The sequence below is a fragment of the Petaurus breviceps genome, unplaced genomic scaffold (genome assembly GCF_028583685.1).
Source record: "Petaurus breviceps papuanus isolate PSGF00001 unplaced genomic scaffold, PetGlider_PUasm1.0 99, whole genome shotgun sequence".
NCBI lineage: Eukaryota > Metazoa > Chordata > Mammalia > Diprotodontia > Petauridae > Petaurus > Petaurus breviceps.
This window is the reverse complement of record NW_027187465.1, coordinates 592,010-607,981: the sequence shown is the minus strand read 5'-3', so window position 1 is coordinate 607,981 and position 15,972 is coordinate 592,010. Positions and strand designations below refer to the sequence as shown.

General features: G+C 42.3%; 1 long non-coding RNA gene across 1 annotated transcript in view; it reads left to right on the top strand.

Annotated features, from left to right (window-relative positions):
• The window catches only part of LOC138156474 (uncharacterized), a 34,914-nt gene that overhangs the window by 756 nt on the left and 18,186 nt on the right, over positions 1-15,972 (top strand). The gene's annotated exons all lie outside the window — the stretch shown is intronic.

The window sequence follows — 15,972 nt, the reverse complement described above, 5'->3', positions numbered from 1 at the left end:
CTGGGCGGGAGGAAGGGCGCGCGGCGCGGAGGCCGGGCCGGCGCAGGGCCCGTGCGGGCTGCGGCCGAGGCCGGCGGGGGCCGCGGGGCCGCGGGGCCGGAGCGGCCGGGCGGGCGCTGCAGCGCGGCTCGGCGGCCGGGGACCGAGTGCGGGCGCGCGCGCGCGGCGGGGTGCGGGGCGCGGGGCGCTGCGGCCTAACCTGGCCCGGCCCGCCTCGGCTCGGTGCCGGTCCCGCTCGGGCTCCGGCTCGGGCTCCGGCTCGCCGTGTGTTCGGAGCCGCCGCGGCGGAGGAAAGATGGCAGCGGCTGCACTTCCTTTTGCACTTTCACCCCTGGGGGGGAGGAGAAGGAGGGGGCGATACCAACAACACCCCCCCCCCCCCCCCCCCCCCCGCCCCCCCCCACCCCCCCCCCCCCCCCCCCCCCCCCCCCCCCCCCCCCCCCCCCCCCCCCCCCCCCCCCCCCCCCCCCCCCCCCCCCCCCCCCCCCCCTCCTCCCCCCCCCCCCCCCGCGCGGGGGCGGGGGGGCGGAGCCCCCCCCCCCCCCCGCCCCCGGCCGATGCAAACGAGCCGCCGCCGAGCCAGCGAACCAGCGAGCCAGCTCGGCTCCCACCGCCCGGCCGGGAGGGAGGGGGCTGCGGCCGCCCAGCCCCCCGGGCCCGGCCAGAGAAAGAGCGACCCCCCCACACACACACACACCCGCAGCAGCCGGAGAAGAAAGGCCGGCCCCGGGGCAGCGCCCCCCGCCCGGCCCGGGCAGCAACCTGCCCGCCGCGGCGCCCCACGGCGGGGGCAGCCCGGACCGCGGCCGGGGCCCCCGAGCCCCGCTTTCTTTCACATTTTTCGGGTGGGAAGAAGCGCCCCAAAGCTGGGGCTTGACAGTTGAGCCTGGGAAGGAAGCCCCGCGGCCGGGGAGGCCCCCGGCACCCGAAATGCGCGCGGCTGCAAAAGTTTTGCACGGTTCCGAACTAAACACTTCCATTAGAAAAGCGGGGTGCTGGAAAGGCATTCTGGGTATTAGCATGCAAATGAACCGAGCCAGCTTCCAACTTTGCTTCAGATCCCAAATGCTGAATGTACTATAGCGCTGAAAAGCCACATGTTCCCTGGATGCTCGCTCACAACTGCGATTGGCCTGCGCCCGCAGCTTGCACGCACCGTGCAGAGGCTCCGGCCCTTCCTTCCTATCCCACGGGCTCCCCGGGTGGGTGGCCTCAGCGTGGGTAGGCCGCCCTGGCTGGGGAGGGTGGGGCCCAGGAACAAAAGGGGAGCCGAGAGCCCCGCCAGCCCTCCCGGGCTGGGTCCCTTCCTCCCTCCGGGGCCCCCCGCCTCTGTCCGCCCTTGGAGATCCCCACTCGACCTAGATTTCCAGCTGGAAGGGGCCTTAGATCGAGCAGAGGGAGACCTCTCCAAGCCCTATTGTGTGAGCTCGCTGCTAGGCAGCTGGGAGTGGTGGGCAGTGAGACAGTCTTCAAGCCAAGGAAAACTGGGCTCTGACCCACAGGCTGCGTGACCTGGGCAGATCGGTGGCCGTCCGGACAGCTCTTGCAGACCTGCGCAGACATCCGGATGAAAACACCGGTTTGGTCCAAGTCTATCCCTATCCTAGGTGCTGAGGATGCAGAGCTGGGGCTGACTTCTTTTAAAACAGTTCAGCTAGCATTTAGCCCGTTATGTGCCAGGACCTGAGCGTGGAACCCATACTTTCAGAAATGAGGAAACTGCCCCAGAGACAAGACCAGGCTGGTCCTCCCCACCTCTGACCCCCCCCTTTCTCCTATGGCACCTTCTGCCCGCAGGGCTCCCTGCTACTGCTGGCCACTTCTAAGTGACCGCCTGGTTTATTTTAGGCATACTTCAACAACAACAATAATAAACATTTACTTAGGGCTTTAAGTTATGTAGCAGTCTTGTTCCTGTGGACCTGCACGATTTCCTGTACCCCAGTATTCCCTGCACTTAGCCGGTTTGCTTTGGCTCTCCTCAGACTGTAAACTCCCTGAGGGGCTGTGTGTGCTCTTTGTGCCACTTAGCCCAGGGCCAGACACTTAGTGATGAATCAGTCTATGCTTGACCCGGGTCCTGCCTCACTGTAGGCACCTAGTAAATGCTCATTGATCTGGAGATCTTGCCATATGACAACAGTTGGAAAGAATGGTGTTGGTTCATCTAAAGAGAAAATTTCAAAGGGACCTGAGAGCTACAGGCCAGCATCTGAAGGCTGTCATTTGGCCGGCCGAGGGATTAAGCTTGTTCTGTGTGAGTGCTGAAGGCAGAATTAGGAAGGAATTGAGGAAAAGCAGATTTCAGTTTGAGTTGCAGAGGGGCTCTTCTTGCTGAGGCTGGGCTACTCCAGAGGAGATTCTGGTTTGGATGGGGGAAGGGGGGGCACACGAGAGCCAGTCCCATTGGGTCACTCTGTGACTCGTCTGGACTAGCTCCACACACTTCTGCTCCACCAGGCAGGCTATCTCCTGTACTCAAGAAGCATTAGGCTTTCCCCAATTCCGTCCAGCAACTGGACCAGGTCCAGGGTAAGAAATTAAGGTAGTTCCTAAGCAGCCAGCTACCCGCCCTTGTGACTCCACCCTTTGCCCCAAGAGGCAAAAAGTCAATCAGCATTATTAAGTACCAGGATATTAAGTCTGTGTGCTTAATGATAACAATAACTAACATTTATGCAATATTTTAAGGCTTACAAAGCCTTTTTCATTTGTTATTTGAGCCTCACAACCACCCTAAGAGGTAGGTGTTATTATTATATTTATAGATGAGGAACACAGCTAGGAAATACCTGAGGTAGGATTTGAACTCAGAGCTTTCATATTCCAAGTCCAGCACTCTATTCCCTCTGGCCATCTAGCTTCCCCTCTAGACATTGAATGACATGGAATATGGAATAGACATTCCAAGCTGGAAGGGACCCCTGTGGCTCTCTTAATCTCAGGTACCATAGTGAGAATTCCTTCTACAATAGCCTCAATTAGGGATCGTCCAGTCTTTGCTTGAAAAGTCCTGGTGACCCACTACCCACGGTGGCGTATTCCACTTTGACAGTCCTACTCATTAGCTATTTGTCTTGACATCAAGCCTAAATCTATCCCTGCAACTTCCAAACATTGTTCCTAGTTTTTCTGGAGACAAACAGGACAGGTCTACATTTTTTTTTCCATGCTCCATCCCTTCGAAAACTTGAACAATTATCTTGTTTCCCATCTGCCCTCAGTTTCTTCCAATGACCCTCATATGGCACTGACTCAAGATACCTCAGTATCTTCGTTGCCCTCCTCTGAAATCTTTCCATCTTCACAAAGTCCTAAACCACAGTGCGTAGAACTGACCGCGATCTTGTAGATGTGGTCTGACTAGGAGAGAATACAGCCAGGACCATCGCCTGACTCATGTAATAGTCCCAAATTTCATATGAGTATACCAACAGAAAGCAGATTTTCCCTTATTAAGAATGTTTATACCAGGGATGCAAGTATGGTTCAACTTTATATAATAACATAATATATGTTGTATTTGCTTATTATGTGTTATATAATAAATTTCTAAAACAACATTATATAACAATATATAATAATATTAAAAACAAAAATGTGCAAAAGTGCAGTTATATCAATAAAGGAAAAAAAGCCTTTGAGTGCTACACATGCTAAATATCCTACAAAGTATAGATGTGGGACCTTTTATAATATCATAAAAAGCTAGCATTATATGCAGGGAGCACGCAATAGAAACCTTCCCAGCAAATACAGGGATAAAGCAATCATACCTTTTTTTCTCTTACTATAAGACAGTTTTTTAAATTTTAGTGAAAGTAACAAAAACTACACTAAAGACCTACACATAGACTAAGGGAAGACACAACTATTCCTATTGACTGATGAGTGATTTTAAAAAAGAAAAGCTATTTGAGGCAGTTACTTCAGTAAGCAGCAGGATATAAAATAGATCTTTGAGCATTTGAGGAATTGTCATGGGAAAGCAGATTTGATTCATTCTTGACGTCAGAGTGAAAAACCTGGTATAATGACGGAAAGGTGGAAACGTATTTGGGGTATAGTGTCAGGAAAAACGTCTTAATAATGAGAGCTGTTCCAAAGTGGAATGGGATGGGGGAGGGGCGGTTAGTTCTTAGCAGCGGAGGTCCTCAGAAGAAGGCTACATGGCCACTTGGTGGGGATGTTATGGAAGATTCCAGGCTAGAAGGGACCCTTGAGGCCATCTGAATCCACTATAACTGACTTAGCATCTCTTTTACAATATCCTCGACAGAGTCATTTGGTCTCTGCTTGAAGACTTCTAATGATGGAGAATCCATGATTTCCCATGGCAACGTGTTCCACGTTTGGGCAGCTCTACTCAATAGCAACTAAATTGTATGACCCCTAAGCTCTCTATTCAGCTCAGAAAGTTTGGGGGGGGGGGAATGTTAAGGTCACACAGTAGGGGAGCTGGTTCTCTTCCCCATGTCTGCAGATGCCAAGTCACATTCTTTCTCCTCCATGACCATATAGCAGAGTCCTTAGAAATACCATTAATGCTTTTTCTGGGAGTAGGGTATAAAGGACTCTTTTTTCAGGTCACTTGGTTTTTAACTTTTTCCCTGGAATCTTAGGAATTTTCTCTGGAATCACAGGCAACTGTCCAACACAGTGGTTTTCTTTTCTAGGCAGAGCCCAGAAGAGTGAAGGAAACATTTCTATACACATTCAAGATGCTGGGAAATGTTTGGTGTTTTATTTATTTATTTTTTTAATGAGTAGAACATGGACATAGGGTCTGGCCAAACTGGGTTCACATCCTGACTTGGAAACAGACTAGCTCTGTGACCCCATGTTGTCATTTATTCTCTTCTATCTTCAATTGCCTTTTCTGTAAAAGAGGAATAATAGTCATTCTAACACAACCCCCTAGGGCTGTAGTAAATTAGATAGTGTGTCAAGTGCTCTGCAGACTTTAAAAAACATGACCAACCTTAGGTGATTCTTGTTAACATATAATAAATGTATTCAAATATAGATAATATGTGTTATATCCTGTGTATGATATGTTTTGTTTATATATTACTTGAAATTACTAATATTACTGGCATTCAAATTATTACATTACTTTTATAATGGACACAGCCACTGAATGAATGAATGAATGAATGAATTAATGGTGGTGTTGTTCAGTGGTGTCTGACTCTATGACCCCATTTTGGGTTTCCTTGGCAAAGATACTGGAGTAGGTTTTTTTGCTTTTTTTTTTGGAGGGCAGTTGGGGTTAAGTCACACGGCTAGTAAGTGTGTCAAGTGTCTGAGGCCAGATTTGAACTCACTCAGGTCTTCCTGACTCCCGTGCTCTATTTACTGCACCACCTAGCTGCTGCCCCAGATACTGGAGTAGTTTTTGCCATTTCCTTCTCCAGCTCATTTACAAATAGGGGAACAGAGACAAACAGGGTTACATGACTTGTCCAGGGTCACACAGCTAGTAAACGTCTGAGGCCAGATTTGAATTCAGGAGTATGAGTCTCCCTGACCCAAGGCTTGACATTCTATCCACTGCAACATTTGGCTTTGGCGAATGAATGGTAAGTCAAAGTAAGTGCTCAAATATAAAAGATTGAATATGGGGTGGTGACTGACCCAGTGCTGGAAGCTTTTAAGGGGCAGAATGATCACTGAGTGGACATTATGTCTCAGCTATAGGTTGGACAAGAAGAATGCTGCCTTCCCTTCTGTAGCAGCAAGCACCCCAAGCGTCCTCAGGGTTTGCTGCCAACACAGGTTCTTGGATCTGCTTTGTTAAAGGAAAGCAACTCAAAATGGGTTAACAAGCTTACTTTAATCAGTCATAGATGTATCATTTACCTAGTTCAGGGGAAAGAGGTCAGCACCCCGAACTTCAAAGTATACAGACAGAATTATCAAGACAGAGAAACAGATCAAGTAGACAGATTTCCAAACTTTACATCCATACCCAATCAACATCTGGGTTTTTCAAAGCCAGGGGGCTCTGGACAACGGCTTCCCAGAATTCAGATCAAATCACAGAACACTTCTCAAAGTGAGTCCCAAAACAAAGGTACACATCAGGGCTTATATAGCCTTCTCCTGGCTCAGAGAATGTAACAACCTTATTGACTCACTGGCCAATCAAGAAGTATCTACTGAAAAACAAGCCTCCCACCCCAGGCTCCAGGTGCACTTTAGCCTAGGGGCAGGGAAGATCTTTAAAATTTACATTCCCATTACACCTTCTAACAGTGAGACTCCATGATTGTATGACTTAATGAGTGAATGTTCTAAATGCCTTCTGTTTCCAAGCTGGAGCTATATACCTTGCATCTTACCTATTTTCTTTTTTTTAGTTTTTTTTTTTTGTTTGCTTTTTGGAGGGCACTTAGGGTTAAGTGACTTGCCTAAGGGCACATGGCTAGTTTGTGTGTGTGTGTGTGTTAAGTGTCTGAGGCCAAATTTGAATTCAGGTCCTCCTGACTCCGGGTTAGGTGCTCTATTCATTGCACCACCTAGCCACCCCTCATCTTACCTATTTTCAATGTCAGAGTGAAAAGAACATGGGATTTTGAGTTGGAGGACCTCAGTCCTTACTATCTCTGTGACCAAGAGCAAGCCACTTGACTTCTCTGGGGGTGTCTCCTATATAAATCAAAGAGGGTGGGACAAACAAGATGGCCCCTAACGCCCCTGCTGACACTCACTCTCCAGATCCTGTAAGCCTGTGATCTGGCCCTGACTGCCCTTTTCTGGGACCTTGGCCTCTTATCTGCATTATTATATGGAAGGAAGGGTGCCCATTGATTGGTCACAGCTATACCACCATTTCAGAATTAGCTGAGTTAAGTTCTAGGTGTCTCTTGTGTGCTCAGAGATTTGATTCCTTGCCATGCGACCTCAAATTAGTCATTTGGCTTCTCTGAACCTGTTTCCTCATCTATAAAATGGGGGTCCTGACACTTAGGTAGCGCTCCCTCTGCACTCACTCTCCCAACTCCCCCTAGTACAGACACAGACTGATTGCCCTAGCACAGAATGACTGACTAGCATGCTGATAAGGATTCCATGCATAACCCTGAGGGGTTTGGTTTCTAACACTATGGTTCCTGACCCGCTACCGATATACTATTCTCCATTAATAATCAGAATCGGGTGGATTCCATCTTTTTCAATTTTTATATATTAACTGAGAAGATAAAAAGAATGGTAGTTACACACACAGAGAGACACTCACACACACACACAGCCAATGGGCACATTTTCCTCTTGCAGATATGAGGTCACTGGAGAGAGAGCTCAAATTTAAAGTACAATGAAGCATCCAGATGACCAAGGGGCTGCCTCCCAACTCCTGGTGACTGGAGGTCCTTTTCTCCCTTTGTGGAGACATCATGAAGTTGCTCTGCTGACCTCTAAATGTCACTGCCTTTCTAAAGTCCATCATAAGGAGCCACAGCATCTGAAGCCATGGCCATTCTTGGGGTGACTGTCTTCCCACATTGTCTACAGGCACTCCCCCTCTTGTTGGGTATTGTTACTACCTCTGGTAGACTCTGCTAATACCTCTTGCTTGCTGATGGGACCCTTCGTGACTTTTCTGATCTTTTAAAGGTCCCGAGGGATCTGGTCCAACCATTCAGGAGAGCAATTTGGAACTATGCCCAAAGAACTATAAAACTATGCATGCCCTTTGACCCAGCAACACCACTATTAGGTCTGTATCCCAAAGAGATCAAAGAAAAGGGAAAAGGACCTATGAACAAAAATACTTACAGCAGTTCTTTTTGTGATGATGAATTAGAAATTGAGGGGATGGCCGTCAATTAGGGAATGGCTGAACAAGTTGTGGTATATAATTATGATGGAATATTACTGTGCTATAAGAAATGACAAGCAGGGTACCTTTAGAAAACCCTGGAAAGACTTATTTGAACTGATACAAAGTGGAGTGAGCAGAACCAGTAGAACATTGTACATAGTAACAGTAATACTGTATAGTGATCAACTGTGCATGACAGCTATTCTGATCAATACAGCGATCCAAAAGAATTCCAAAGGACCAGTGATGAAAAATGCATCTGAGAACTGTGAAGTATACTTTTTTTTACTTTCTTTATGTTTCTTGCCTTTTATTGTTGATTTAGTTGTTGGGGGATTTTGGTTTTGTTTTGTTTTTTCGCAATATGACTAATATGGAAATATGTTTTGCATGACATATAATTGATATATTGCTTTCCTTCTGGGGGAGGGGGAGGAGGCAGGAGGGCAGGAGAGGATTTGAAACAGAAAATTTAATTAATGTTAAAAATAAATTTTTAAAAAAATTTAAGTTTACAAGGTTACAACCTGATCAATTTTATTTCTGAAAGACTCGGATACATAAGATAGAAGTTTCATGTGCTTCTGGACACTTGGTGGCCAGGCAGGAGATAAGTTATCCACCCTTTCCCTTGTCCAGCACTCATGGCACTTCTGCCTTTATTTGCTGCCTGGAAGGAAAGTGTAAGATGCCCAGTCATACCTTATGCATTCAAATTCAGTTTTATCTCAACACCTCCTAATTTAGCTGTCGTTCTTCACAGACAATTAGGAGACTTCATCAACATTATATTCAGCAAAATTGAATATAATCAGGTGGAGGGTTTAAATGGACCTTTAATAAAATAGAGGACTTCCAAGCATTTCTGATAAAAAGACCAAAGCTGCATAGAAACTTTGAAGTGCAAGCATCAAAGTAAGAGAAATGTTGAAAAGGCAAATATGGGGGTGGCTAGGTGGTGCAGTGAATAGAGCACCGGCCCTGGAGTCAGGAGGACCTGAGTTCAAATTCGGCCTCAGACACTTAACACACACACACCTAGCCATGTGACCTTGGGCAAGTCACTTAACCCCAAATGCCCTCCAAAAAGGAAAAGAAGATTTAAAAAAAAGGCAAACATGAACAAACAATTGCAAAGGACTAAACAATGATAAAATGTTCCCATTCTAATATGGACAGATGGCAAAAAAAGTCTTCCCTCTGAACTTTATCTTCACTGGGGTCATGGACCCTAATTAGACAAGACTCATGTGGTTCTGTTATGTCTTGATCTTAAGAGAAGAAGGAAAAGGTATGGAAAGAAACAAAGATTAGGGAAAATTACATTACATAATCAGGGTTTGAAAGTAGACAAAGGAGGTTGGGGGGGGGACTACTGACACAAACTTCATTCTCATTTGAAGTGATCAAAAGGGAAAAATATCATAGGTACAGAAATACATTTTGTTAACAGAAAAATAGGCAGGAGATGGGAGAAGAGAGAATGGAGAATTAGAGGGAGGAAAGATTAAGAGAGAGATTAGTCTTAAGCAAAGCAAACTCTTAGGATATACAAAAATATTTATGGATATTCTTTAGGTGTCAAAGAATTGGAATTTGAAGGGCCCATCAATTGGGCCCTGAACAAGTTATAGTATGTGAAGGTAATGGAATACTATGATGCTATAAGAAACAATGAAGTGGGGAGAGGGAAGCAAAGATGGCGGAATAGAGAAGCATTTAGCCACAGCATTTAGCAATAGTGTTCCAGCCCAAGACAACTTGGGAGTTTGGTAGGAACAGACTGTTTTGCTCGAGTGATGGTGGGCCCAAGGAACACAGGGCAGACAGCATGGACCAAGACTTAGGGGCAGCTGCTTTGGGGATGGCAGCAGCTTCTGGAGCTCTCAGGCCACTGACTGTGGGATGGGGTGAGGGGGAGAGCAATTGCAGCTGCAGGGGAGCCAGGAGGAGTGGTAGAGCTGGTGGCTACAGGGAAACAAGGTCCCTTCCTGGTTAAAGGCCAGAGCACAGCCCAGAAGAGCAGTGACTATACTTCTTCACAGATCATACATACTACTTTGAAAGCACAGAAAAACTACAGACACTCTGGAGCCAGTTCTGAAAACAGAAGCAAGAAAGGCCTAAAATTTGGAACAGTGTCCCCTTCACCCCAGGAGCAGAGCCCAACTTTAACATCAAGTTAATAGGCTGGAAAGATAAGCAAAGAACAAAAACAAAAAAGAAAGTTACTATGGTGACAGGGAAGATCAAAAGGCAAACTCAGAAGAAGATAACAAAGTCAAAACTATTGCATCCAAAGACTCAAATAAAAAGGTGCATTAGCGACAAGCCCAAAAAAGAATTCCTGGAAGAGCTCAAAAAGGATTTTAAAAATCAAATAAGAGAGGTAGAGAAAAAACTGGGGAAACAAACGGGAACGATGCAAGTGAATTATGAAAAGAGAGTCAACAGTAAAAGAGGCATGGAAAAAAAATACTGAAGGAAATAACACCTTGAAAAACAGAATGGTCAAAGAGGTACAAAAACTTACTGAAGAAAATAATTCCATAAAAATTAGAATTGGGCAAGTAGAAGCTAATGTCTCTATGAGACACCAAGAAACAATAAAACAAAATCAAAAGAATGAAAAAGTAGAAGAAAATGTGAAATATCTTATTTAAAAAACAACTGATCTAGAAAATAGATTGAATTACTGGACTGCCTGAGAGCCATGATCCAAAAAAGTCTAGATATCATCTTTCAAGAGATTACCAAGAAAAACTGCTGTGATATCCTTGAACTAGAGGGTCAGTAGAAAATGAAAGACTCTATCAATCACTTCCTGAAAGAGATCCCAAAATGAAAACTCCAAGGAATATTATAGCCAAATGCTGAATCTCCCAGGTCAAGAAGAAAATATTGCAAGCCCCCAGAAAGAAACAATTCAAATATTGTGGAACCAGTCAGGATAACACCAGATTTAGCAGATTCTACATCAAAGTATGGGAGGGCTTGGGATGTGATATTCCAGAAGGCAAAGGAACTAGGATTACAACCAGGAATCGTGTACCCAAAAAAACTGAGTATAATCCTTCAGGGAGAAAATGTACATTTAATAAAATTGAGTATTTTCAAGCATTCCTGATGAAAATATCAGAACTGAATAGAAAATTTGACATTCAGACAGAAGACTCAAGAAAAACATAAAAAGAAATCATAAGGGATTCAATAAAGTTGAACCATTTGCTTTACTATGTGGGAAGAGAATAATTGTGGCCCCTACGAACTTTATCATTATTAGGCAATCGGAAGAAGGTCACAAGTGTGAGTTGATTATGATGGGATGATTTTTTTTTAAATTAAAATATGAGAAAGAAGGATGCACTGAAAGAAGGGGGAAGGTGAAGGAAGAGTGGGAGGAAATATTGAAATTGGTTCAAAGAAGGAATAACACACTCACTCAGTTGGGTATAGAAATCTATTTTATCCTATAAGGAAGTAGGAGAGGAATGGGCTAAGAGAAGGAGAAAGGGGCTTATAGAAGGGAGGACATATTAAGGGAGATTGTGGTCCAAAACAAAACAGACTTCTAAAGAGGGACAGGGTAAGAAGAGAGAGAGAAGGATAAACAGGGAAAATAGGATTTAGGGAAATAACACAGTAATCATAACTGTGAAGGTAAATGAGATGAACTCACCCATAAAATGGAAGTGGATAGCAGATTAGATTAAAAACCATAATCCAACAATATATTTTTTATAAGAAACACACTGGAAACAAAGAGAAACACAAAATTAAAATAAAGGATAGTAACAGTATCTATTATGCTCCAACTGAGATTTTTTTTTAAAGCAGTGGTAGCAATCAAGATCTTAAAGCAAGAGCAAAAATAAATCTAATTAAAAGAGATAAGCAGGGAATCCATATTTTGCTAAAAGGCACCATAGACAATGAAGGCATATCAATACTAAACATACATGCACCAAATGGCATAGCATCCAGATTCTTTTTTTTTTTTAAAGCAATTGGGGTTAAGTAACTTGCTCAAGGTTACCCGGCCAGTTATTTCTGTGTGTGGTGGTAAGTATCTGAGCCCGAATTTGATCCCAGGTCATCCCAACTCTGGGGCCAGTGCTCTTACTCACTGAGCCACCTGGCCACCCCAGCATCCAGATTCTTAAAGGAAAAGTTAAATGAATTAGAGGAAAAAATAAACACAAACTGTACTGGAGGGAGGAGGGGAAGCTCAACTTTACCCTCTCAGAACAAGATAAATCTAGCAACAAAAAAAAAAAATGAGAAAGAAGTTAAGTAGATGATACAATTTTTAAAAGTTAGATGTTTTGTTTTGTTTTTTTCTTTTTCCTTGTTATTCATTTCATTGGTCATCATTCTTCTTTACAATCTGACTAATGTTTAATGTGAAGGTCTATGTAGAACCGATATCGGATTGCATGTCATCATGGGGAAGGGGGGAAGAAAATTTGGAACCCAAAAACTTGTCAACTGAATATTGTAAACTGATAGTAAATAAATTTTTAAAAAGAAGACAAATCAAAAAGAAAAGAAAAGAAAAAAGGTCAAAAGAATAGATATTAAAAAAAAGAAAGTTAGCTGTGATAGACCTCTGGAGAAAACTGAATGGAAATGTACCTTTGGGTATTTACAGGAAAAGCTGTACATGGCACCTTCACAAATTTGACCATATACTAGACGTTAAAATCCTCACAACCAAATGCAGAAAAGCAGAAATATTAAATGCATCTTTTAAAGACGATGATGCAATAAAAATTGTATTCAGTAAAGGGCCATGGAAAGATAGATGAAAAATTAATTGTAAACTAAATAATCCTAAAGAATGAGTGGGTCAAAGAACAAATTATAGAAACAATCAATTTCATTCAAGAGAATGACAACAATGGACAACATAACAAAGTTTATGGGATGCAGCCAAAGCAGTACTTAGAGGAAAATTTATATCTCCAAAGTCTTACATCAAGAAAATAGAAAAAGCAGATCAACCAATTGGGCATGCAACTTAAAAAGTTAGAAAAAGAACAAATTAAAAATCTGCAGTTAAACACCAAATTAGAAGTCCTGAAAACCAAAGGAGATTAATAAAATTGAAAGCCATAAAACCATTGAAATAATAAATAAACTAGGAACTGGTTCTGTGAAGGGGAACATACCTAAACCACTGGTTAATTTGATTTAAAAAAAAAAAAAGAAAGAAAATCAAATTACTAGTATCAAAAATGAAAAGAGTGAATTCACTACCCATGAAGAAGAAACTAAAGCAACTATTAGGAGGTATTTTGCCTAATTGTATACCAATAAATCTGACAATGAATATTTACAAAAATATAAATTGCCCAGATTAAAAGAAAAGGAAATAGAATACTTAATAACTCCATCTTAGAAAAAGAAATTGAACGAGCCATCAATGCGCTCCCTAAGGAAAAATCCCCAGGACCAAATGGATTCACCAATGAATTCTACCAAACATTTAAAGAACAATTAATTCTAGTACTATATAAACCATTTGGAAAAATGTGCCAAGAAGGAGTCTTAGCAAATTCCTTTTACCACACAAATATGGTGCTGATAACCAGAAAAAGCAAAAACAGAAAGAAAATTATCGACCAATTTCTCTATTAAATATTAATACAAAAGTTTAAATCAAACACTAACAAGGAGATTACGGCAGTATGTCACAAGGATCACAAAGCTATCACCAGCTGGGATTTATACCAGGAATGCAGGGCTGGTTCATTTTTAGGAAAATTATCAGCTAATTGATCATATCGATAACAAAACTAATAGAAATCACATGATAATTTCAATAGGTGATGGAAAAGCTTTTTGGCACAATACAGCACCCATTCCTATAAAAACACTAGAAAGCTTAGGAATAAATGGAACTTTCCTAAAAATGATAAGTAGTATCTATCTAAAACTATCAGCAAGTATTATTTGTAATGGGGATAAGCTAGAAGCCTTCCCAGTAAGATGAGGGGTGAAGCAAGGATGCCCATCATCACCACTATTATTCAATATTGTACTAGAAATGTTAGCTTTAGCAAAAAGAGAAGAAAAAGAAATTGAAGGAATTAGAATAGACAGTGAGAAAATAAAATTATCACTTTGCAGATGAGTGTTTGTAAAATCCTAGAAAATCAACTAAAAAACTACTCAAAATAATTAACAACTTTAGCAAAGTTGTGGGATTTAAAATAAATCCTCAAAAATCATCAGCATCTATATATTGCTAACAAAGTCCAGCAGTAAGAGATAGAAAGAAAAATTTCATTTAAAATAACTGTAGACAATATAAAATTCGTGGGAATCTACCTTCCAAGACAAACCCAGAAACCATATGAACACAATTACAAAATACTTTTCACACAAATAAAGTCAAATCTAAACAACTGGAGAAATATTAACTATTCATGGGTAGGTCATAATAACATAATAAAAATGACAATTCTACCCAAATTAATCCACTTCTTCAGTGCCCTACCAATCTCTATAAAAATTATTTTATAGAGCTCAAAAAAAAATAACAAAATTCATCTGGAAGAACAAAAGGTCAAGAATATCAAGAGAATCAACGAAAAAAATGTAAAAGAGGGTAGCCTAACCATACCAGATCTCAAACTGTATAACAGAACAGTAATCATCAAAGCAATCTGTTTGGCTAAGAAGTGAGATGATGAAAAGAACTGGTGAAGTCTGAAGATAGACTGAAGCATACTTTTTTGTAAACTTTCTTTATTATTCTTGTGTTTTTTGGTCTGCTTTTCCTTTTGCAACATGGCTAATGGGGAAATGTTTTGAGTGACTGAACATATATAATCCATATCAAATTGCTTGAGTTCTCAAGGATGGGGGTGGGGAGGGATCAGAGGGAAAGAAAGAATTTGGAACTCAAAAAAATTTTTTTAAAGGTTAAAAGTTTTGTTTTCATGTAATTGAGGGAAAAATAAAAGGAAAAGTAAATGTAAATAAAAAAGAAATCAATGGTTTCACAAAAATTTGGGAGATTGCTGTATCTATTTACAAATATATGTATTTAAGTGTGTATGTATATACACATATATGTGTGTGTACACACATACACATATATGAAATGGTTAACATAGACATTTGCTTTGCTTAATCCAGACTTATAATAGGGATTTTGCTTTTCATTTATTCTCAATTGAGGAGGAAGAGGAAAGAGAAAAGGCAGATTTTTGCTGTTTGAAAATTTTTATTTAAAAAAAATGTTTCATCATCATTCTGTAACCACCTTTTCAGTCAGTCATGGCTAGAAATCAGCTCTACTAACAATCTATGTGTTGGATTGAAACCAAGCAGGGAATATTTAAACCTGTTCAGTATCAGTCACTAGGAAGGCAAACCCTAGCATGCTTAAAGACCAGCCTTCATTGTCTAGTCCCATCAGATTTGATAATAGATGGGTGACCTTTGTGCCAGGGACTGTGATGACCCCAAGGCCCTGCCTAAGGAATGCAAAATGGAAACCTAGAAAAAAGTGTCTCACAGATACACAAAAATTCTGAGGTTCATTGATAGGACCTAATAGGAAGACTTCTCCGGTACAGGCTCCCTCCCCCACAGACCCTAACTTTGCCCTGGCTCTGCTCATTGAAGAATGTCAGAATGTGAACTCCTTGAGATAAGGGACTTTGGTTTTGTTTTAGGTTTGTACTCTCAGCCCCTAGGATGGTGTCTGGAACTGACTCAAATGGTTCTATGGCCAATATCCATACCCACCCATTCTCTTAACTCTTGTCTGTTTCCTCCTAGCTAATGGCACCACAGTGGAGAGAGTACTGGGCCTGGAGTCAGCAGCACCTGAGTTCAAATCCAACCTCAGACTCTTACTAGCTCTGGGACCCTGAGAAAGTCATTGAAGTTTCCTCAGCTGTAAAATGGGGATAATTATAGCACCTGCCTCCTAGGATTGTTGTGAGGATTGAATGATCTTCAATGAATTCTAAATCCAAAAATGAATCCTCCAATGATTTATTTATAAGGTGCTTAGCACAGTACCTGGCATATAGTAAACATTTAATAAATTCTTCCTTCTTTCCTTCCTTCCTTCCTTCCTTCCTTCCTTCCTTCCTTCCTTCCTCCCTTCCTTTCTTCTTTCTTCC